This window comes from Trachymyrmex cornetzi, unplaced genomic scaffold (genome assembly GCF_001594075.2).
Source record: "Trachymyrmex cornetzi isolate Tcor2-1 unplaced genomic scaffold, Tcor1.1 scaffold21, whole genome shotgun sequence".
In the NCBI taxonomy this organism is placed as follows: Eukaryota; Metazoa; Arthropoda; class Insecta; order Hymenoptera; family Formicidae; genus Trachymyrmex; species Trachymyrmex cornetzi.
Genome location: NW_017296741.1, coordinates 2,267,138 through 2,275,043, shown reverse-complemented (window position 1 = coordinate 2,275,043; position 7,906 = coordinate 2,267,138). Strand labels below are relative to the sequence as shown.

Below are 7,906 nucleotides of genomic sequence, written 5' to 3'. Positions count from 1 at the left end.
CGTTTATCCTTATTCGACCGTAATTACACGTCGCGATAAAAAAAAAAACGCTTCCTATATTGTCAACCACAGAAGGTCACGCGTCCCGCTTGTGTTCCGTTACTTTTGTGAAATGGAATGCGCAAAAAATGGCTGATAAATAAAAAGGTTTGATTGATGACGCTTAATGTAGCGGGTAATTAGTTCTGCTTCGCCTGTTAGCCAAGCGAGATTGCACTTAAACGCGTTAAGGATTTAACCTTGCATCCCGACGGATATGTATACATACTCTCGATCTGTCTTCCTCTCTCGCGTACCTACTATTAACGATCGGTTTTTTTGCGGATCGAGTTTTAGCGATTTGTCATTATGCTCCGCTGAAAATCCCAGCGACATGAATAATCCCGCGGCAAATTCTAGTCAATCTCAAAATCAATTTGTTTTTCGCTGGGAACTAAAGGTATTTGGAAGTATAAAAATAATGCTCATAAAAGTAGGTTACAGTTAAATGGTAATCTGTCAAAAATTGTAATATTTAATAAGGAATTAAAGCGGCCCTAGACGCTCAATATCATTGTGCAATATAAAATATTATTCAATATTATTGATCGTTTGGAAGCTATATTGAGTTTCCAGACTGTTTGTTTACATCAATGTATTATACAAAATAATCACACAACAATATTAAGCGTCTAGAGGTCCCTTTAATTCTTTGAATATTGTAATTTTCAATGTGTAATAATATTAATCTTTTAGAAATGTATAAAGTTCTTCACAATAAATGAATGTCACGTTTGGTCCATTCGTTCGATTCCTTTTGTTTCCACTGGATAAACATTTCCCGCGAAAAACCGGATGTTTCTTGTCACTTCGATCGCAACCTCGCTTCGCGATCGTGTTACTTGACAAAGGTTAAGCTTTTCGTCTCGGCCTCTCTCGCTGAGATACGCATCCTGCCGAGGAGGAACATTAAATCTGGCGATACGCTTTTGACGTACCACACAGACGTCACGTATCGCACTCATGTGGAGTCACGGCTTCTTATAAATTCAGGGTGGCCGTGTATATAGAGCAGAAGTTTGTCTCACTCTCTTTCCGTCTCTCTTCCTCTTTCTCTCTCTTTCTCGCTCTTCTCGCCTCGCAGCTTGTATATTTACACATTCCGACGGAGCTCGACGTAACGCAGGACGCCCAGCGCCGCGACGCTTTTCGCGCTCGCGTCCCGTTGTATATTTCTTCAAGCACGCGCACGCGCCGCCGTGTATATCGCACGCACACGATTGGGAACGAGACACGCACTCGTCGGCGGTCACACGGCAGTGTGGTCGCCGCCACTCCGAATTCGATCGCGGGAACGACGTCGTTATTTTTCGCCCCGGGCCAACCGCAAAAATAAAGAATGTCAGGCGAATTGCCGGCGATCGCGCCGGCAGATATAATAGGCGCTGCCACAAAGTTTTTGTTCTTCCTGACAGAATCGATTCGGCGCTGTCATGGCATTCGACTGGTACCTCGATCTCAGAACTGTTTGTTAAGTATTCTTCGTTTTTTTTTGTAAGGTAAATAGTATCTAACGAAACGATACATAGTTTTGTATATAAGCATTTTGAAATTCTCATTGATTTAATAAAAAATAAAATATATGGGTCCAAATTGATCGATGAATCCGAGAAGATGAAGCAGTATTGAGAGAAAATTGTTTGGTATTTATGACTGATAATTGCATGGTAAAATGATTATGGTTAGGAGCTCCTTTTTTATAATTATTATTGCTCTGATGTTAATAATAATAATTATTATAGTTATACAATTTATACAAAAAATATATATAATTATTATTACTAACATTATAGCAACAATAACTATTAAAAAAAAGCTTCCAACCATAAACATTTTACCATGTAATTATAATCACAAATACCAAGCACTTTTCTCTCAGTGTAGCAGTATTGAATAGTTATCGAATAACGTAATAAATGAAAAGATATTTGCAGAATATTCCAATATTTTAGACAGAAAGGAACATCGTGTCGATTAACACAAATAATTCGTATTTTGCTGGATCGCGTTCGTGTGAACGAGAGATGCTTAAAAAAACGAATTTAATTTACGAGAGACACGCATGCATGTATATTGAGATAAGTGAAATTATTTTTCTATAAAAATATTAAACGATGCTCACGCGACACAAACGGTGGACGGTATTGAAACAACACACAGGCGAAGATAATTGAAAGCATATGGATGGAAAAGACAATGAATAATGCTCGTAACGTACCGCTACGTTACAAAGTGTAATTTTCTGATTTTTATTCTCGCTGATGGTAATTCAAACCTCACGTGGCGGCGACAGCTGTGACCGTCGCGTATACCGCGTATTATTTTCCCTTAGGAGATCGCATAGATTATCGTCTGATGAGGCGCGAGTAATGTCACACCGTTTCTCACCGTGTCTGCAAGTGCGCGACGACGTTTTTCCCGCGTTACTCTCCGCGATGACGCTCTCTCTCCCTCTCTCTCTCTCCTCTCCTCTCGTCTCGTCTCTCCGCGTAATTTAAACATTTTTACGTGCATTGTGATACCGCACGGGAATTCGCCACGCTGTTCTTTTGCACGCATTATCCATCTCTTCTCTCTCGTCGATCACGTCGGGCGACAAAATCCTGCATCGCAACGGTATCTCGCTCTATTGAAAGTTACGTAAATTGCCCGGCATGCAGTGCTAATTGAACGCATACAAGGTGCAGGATTCCACAATTTCATTCCGTTATCATAATTTCGTTGTGGCCCGCGAGAAACTCTTTACTTGTCAAACTTGAAAGTTCTCTGAAAGATGTCTTCGTTCCGCGAAGAGTTGATCTTTGCTCCTGTATCTATCGCGATGGACGAAATTTAAATTCGAAATTACAACCATCTTAATTCCCTCTTGCTTGTGACGTTTTTTCTTCATTTACATAAAAGAATAATTTTGTTAAAGTATCTAAAAATTTAGCTAGGTATAGACCTGAACATAATTTTGTTCGACTATCAAAATAATTTTGTAGGATGTTCAAACTAGTTGCTAGAATGTCAAAACATTTTGTAGCATTGCTTATTATGCTTGAAATTGCTATGTAATTATTTAGGTGGTTCAATAAAATTATTTTCAGATTTGTCATAATACACAAAAAGAATGATTTCGCTGAAGTACCTAAAAATTTAACTAGATACAGATCTGAAAAAAATTGTGTTGAATCAAAAGACACTCAAACTATTATTATTAAAGTATCAAAACTTTCTATAGCATTGCTCATCATACTTGAGATTCCTACATAATTATTGTTGATGGCCCAATAAAACTTTTCAGATCAGTATCTAGTTAAATTTTTAGATACATACTTCAGCAAATCATTCTTTCTATGTAATTATCACGAGTAGATCTCAGAATTGAAAGAAAAGAGGCAAAGCGTATGTTAGATACTCCGAGAGTCTTTACGTCACAATTTTCTACTTTACGCGTCCATCATTTCCAGCTGCTGTCGATCTTCGAGAGGTGACCTCTCGAAGGCCGAGGATGTTTTTCCCATAGATCCGCTATTTCACAAAGGATTCGATGATACCGCGCATCGTCGTTTTGCCATGATCGCGCCGTACACACGTGCGTGACGTTTGGGGGCAAAGTGGGGAGGACTGGAAAAAAAAAGGGTTCTGCGAAGCGCTTAAACGCGCCTCTCTCGTCTTTACGTGAAAGGACCCGGACGATCGTGTCTGAGAACGCAAGACTACCGTGCACCGTGGGACTCGAATTTTAATCCCGCACGCGAATGAGGCTCGTCGCTCCGACAACACTCGACCTTCCCTCCCATCCCTCCCGTCTCTCTCCTCGGTCACCTCCTCCAAATTCCGCGGCGTGGAATTTCGCCGTTCGGTGTGCTCCCGCGTGTCCGATGGGACGCGAAATGAGTGTGGGCGAGGTCGGTATATCGTGGCGAAAAAGGAGGTCTCACCGTGAGGAAGACTAAAGATGGGAAATCTTCATTACAGCCTACCTCGGAATATATGCTTGAGAATCTAATAATTGCAATCATTATATTTAATAGAATTAGGATTAATGTTGAAATTAGGAGAACTTTTCGTAAATAAAATTAATTAAAATTAGAAGAATTTCTTTCAACTCCCCTGGGCTCTTTTTCAATAAAAACTTAACATTCGACTTAACAATTAATCTGTAATTAAAAATTATCCTATAAGAGGTGTTCAAATCCCATCGTGATTTCTATGTTTCGAATTTGAACATTTTTACTTCGAACATTACATATCCAATTATTCTGCAAGAAAAAATATCCCGTTATCTAAGATTTTTTATTTAAAAATATATATATTTCTTTTAATATTAGCAATATTTAAAGACTCGTTTTCGAGTCGCGCAATCGCAGATTTTCAATAAAAATTCCGCAAAGTAAATACAACAATTACTGAGAACGAAATGTACATTCGAAGTCACTTCTGTTGCTCAAAAAGCTCAAGGGTACCTTTAATTAAATTCGAATAGGTGTAGTTAATTTCAATATTAACGTGTGTCTGAGAGCGCTTCGAAACGTGCACGAAAACGCGACGCGCGATCCTGGGAACTTCGGTGGCGGTACTCGGGAATAAAGGAGGCGTTAAGAACAAGACGCGAACCATTACCGCGTTATTGCATAATGGATAATTACGAGAGCCGGAGAAGTAAGATAAACCTCGTTTTACTTGCTCGCTCATTACGTTTCCCTCAAACCTCGTGTCCCGCGTGTACGATTCGCGTAATTCTCGCGTCGTTCACGCAATTCCATGTATATTGTTTACTCTGTATCATTAGTCGTTAATTGATAACGAAACTGTTATCCCGGATAATTGAGGAACGTTAAGAGAAGGAATTAAACGATTGATGAGTGTTACACTAAAGAAACGATATAAAGTCAGCTAGTTTAAACTTCTTTAAACGACAAATAATATCTTTTTTTTTTTTTAAATCAGCCGGCACAATTTTGATTCCGTAAAAAACTTTTCCTTTTTTTTTAATATAAATAAAAAAGCGATTTACAATTATGGGCACCGTTAATTTGTTGAAAATAACAATGCTGATTCCTAGCGAAGTAGAGTACGTGGCGTATCGAGCCCGATTCGAATCGTTCCAGTTGGTGCTGCCATCTGGCGAGGCGGTTACTGGCGCGAAGTACGACGCAGTTTGGTTTTCACCGAGAAAGAAGCGGCAGTCGGCGCGCGATGGCGAAGGAAGAGGTGGAGGAGGAGGAGGAGGAGAAGGAGACGGCGGCGGCAATGGCATCCGTGACTGGACACTGCATATGATTTCACGGTAAGTGGGCCCTGTCTTATTCGTGGGTAGAAATCGTAAAGATCTCGCGTGGATATCCGCCGCTAAATTGGATTGCAGCTACCTGCGTCTATCCTCTGTCCTCCTCGTCTGTCTCCGTCTCACTCCATCTTTGTCTTTCTCTCTCTCTCTAGCTTCTTCTGCGCTGTCCCCTTTGACTCACTCCCTTGCGCTCTTTGTCACGGCCGGCGCAACTGCGCCGTTTTATTTCGACTTTACTCACGCGCTCTCGTTAGCGATGCGACGATCGAACGGACAAGGAGAAACTCCGTCGGTCGCCGACACGTCGTAAAACGCAACCGCGACGCAACGCCTTGAAGTTTCACCGGAGGCGCGACGAGGAAGACCGGGAAAATGGCGCCTTTCGCGGCTTTGCTCGCGCGACTTGGAGACTTTTTTTTTTATGTCTGTCACTCGGCTACAGCAGGCCACTGAGATTTGACAAATTCTACCTCGCGACGCCGCACAATTCGCGAATCTTGCTCTGAAATTTAGATAAAGTTGGTGGAATCGAAATTTCTCGATATGAACACGACACTCCGATTGTCTCTTCTGATATCGAATACTATCTAAACAACATTGAGGGTTTGAAAAAAATCTTGCTGAAATCTAGGTAAAGTTGATCTCAGAATTGAAACTTGTCGACATACTAAACGCGACATTTCGATTCGTCGTCTGCTTTGACATCGGACACTAATCTAGACAACGTTCAGCCTTCAGCGTTTAAGAAGAAAAAAATGTGTGATAAGAGTACGAATTCTTACGTTACATTTGAAGCTAAGAGGACTCCCGCGTTGGACAGCGCTTGCATCATACGCTGCCAAGATAATAATTTACAAGCGTGATCTCGAAACTGCGTGCGGTACGCAATGCGCGTTGATCTATTTTCTGCTTGCGTCATTTTTGTTCCAACAGCCTCTCGCGTAACCGCGCATAAGACTCGCGGCAATACATCCGACATACGTGACACTCCGTTAAACAACCGCGGTAAATAATTTTCGCCGACATTAATCGTAACATATTGACAAAACTCGCAGGAACCCGGGCGGTCGGCCGTTTAGCACGCCAAACGTGCATCATGAATGCGTGACAAACCAAAAGAGAGACTGTACTTCGAGAAAGCTGAGGAGAGAGAGAGAGAGAGAGAGAGAGAGAGAGAGAGAAGAGAGAGAACACTAAGTTATTCCGGCCGCAAGCGATTTGATGGCTGGTCGATCATCATGTACGAAACCGAGGGATGAACAATGTGACTCTGATCGCTCGATCTTGTACGTTTAACGCTAGCATTATCGTCGGATAATTCGCCTGAGGATCGCCTTGGGCGCCGGGCTCCGAAACGCATCCACACCCCGAGGCGCATCCTGATGCATTAAGTGTGTGTGCATGCTCTGTTTGTGTGTGTGTGCGTGCGCGTTCGTGAGTCAAAGCGCCATGTGGAATGATTTACATTCGAGACACATTTCCCGTCGTCCACAAGAACGTCATGCTCGCGTCTTTCCTGGATCGGAGACATCACGGCCAATCGTTGGCGATTAGCCGTATCGCAGATGAATAACAGCGCGTTCACTATTGATACAAATAAATGTTAATGCGTTATTTGGCGCGATCGGAATTTTGATACTCTTTCCACGCACGCACGCACAAATTCATGTTCGTTAACATTACGTTTTGAGGATTCATGAAAAGAACGCGAGTAGAAGAGCGTTTTTCTGAAACTCGCTTTGGACCAACACGAAGAAAAGATTCACAGCTGTAAGAGTAGAGACGTTTGTAACTAAATGGCTGCATTCAACATAAAAAGTGGCTTTACAATTGTCAAATTTTTGTAATATGATTGATTCTTACCCTTAGTTTCTTACGTATCTAAATACATAAATCGATCGCATTAAAAAATCTTACAACAGTTGTAAAGCTGTTTTTTCTGCCGAATGTATATCTATAAATTTCGCGTGTGCGGTTTATTTAGATTTTCGTGAAGAAGGGCTCGATGTATACGTTATACCGCGGAGCACAAGTGTTTAAGCGATTCAACAGAATCATCATTTATTTCCTTTCCCAATTTCATTTATACCATTCGAATCATCGTCCGCATGACGACGACGCAAAAATATTCACGATCACTGATCAACATCTCAACTCGCGTATCTCGAATTTCGATCACGTCCAACAATCTCATCGTGTTGCTTTTTGTGTCAGAAATCGACCCCACTTCGATCTTGCACTCTGTAATTTTTTTCATTTTGCCTCCATTACCTATATTTCGTCTCCTCTTTTTCTCCTCAGAATCTCTTCCTGTTTGTCTTCCTCGTCGCCGTCGCCATCATTTCAGTTCGAGCGTTTCAGTAGCCATGCAAATGGCATGTCGAAGTTTTAATTCGCCAATTGCGCGCAACAAATTTTACATTTCCACCCGAATGATCGACCCACGATGGTTTCTTCTCGTCACTCCCGTTTGCTCCTCTCTCATCTGGCAAACAATCTTGGATCGGTACCCTCGAATCGTCTCTGACTCGCTCGGCAAGCTCTGTAATTTACGGTTTTGGCTCATGCTTCCATCGAGGTGGAGTAATGACA

The 7,906-nt window shown here is 41.7% G+C and overlaps 1 protein-coding gene across 2 annotated transcripts in view; it reads right to left on the bottom strand.

Annotated features, from left to right (window-relative positions):
• LOC108759939 (uncharacterized) overlaps positions 1 to 7,906 on the bottom strand; it is a 300,035-nt gene that overhangs the window by 5,168 nt on the left and 286,961 nt on the right. The gene's annotated exons all lie outside the window — the stretch shown is intronic.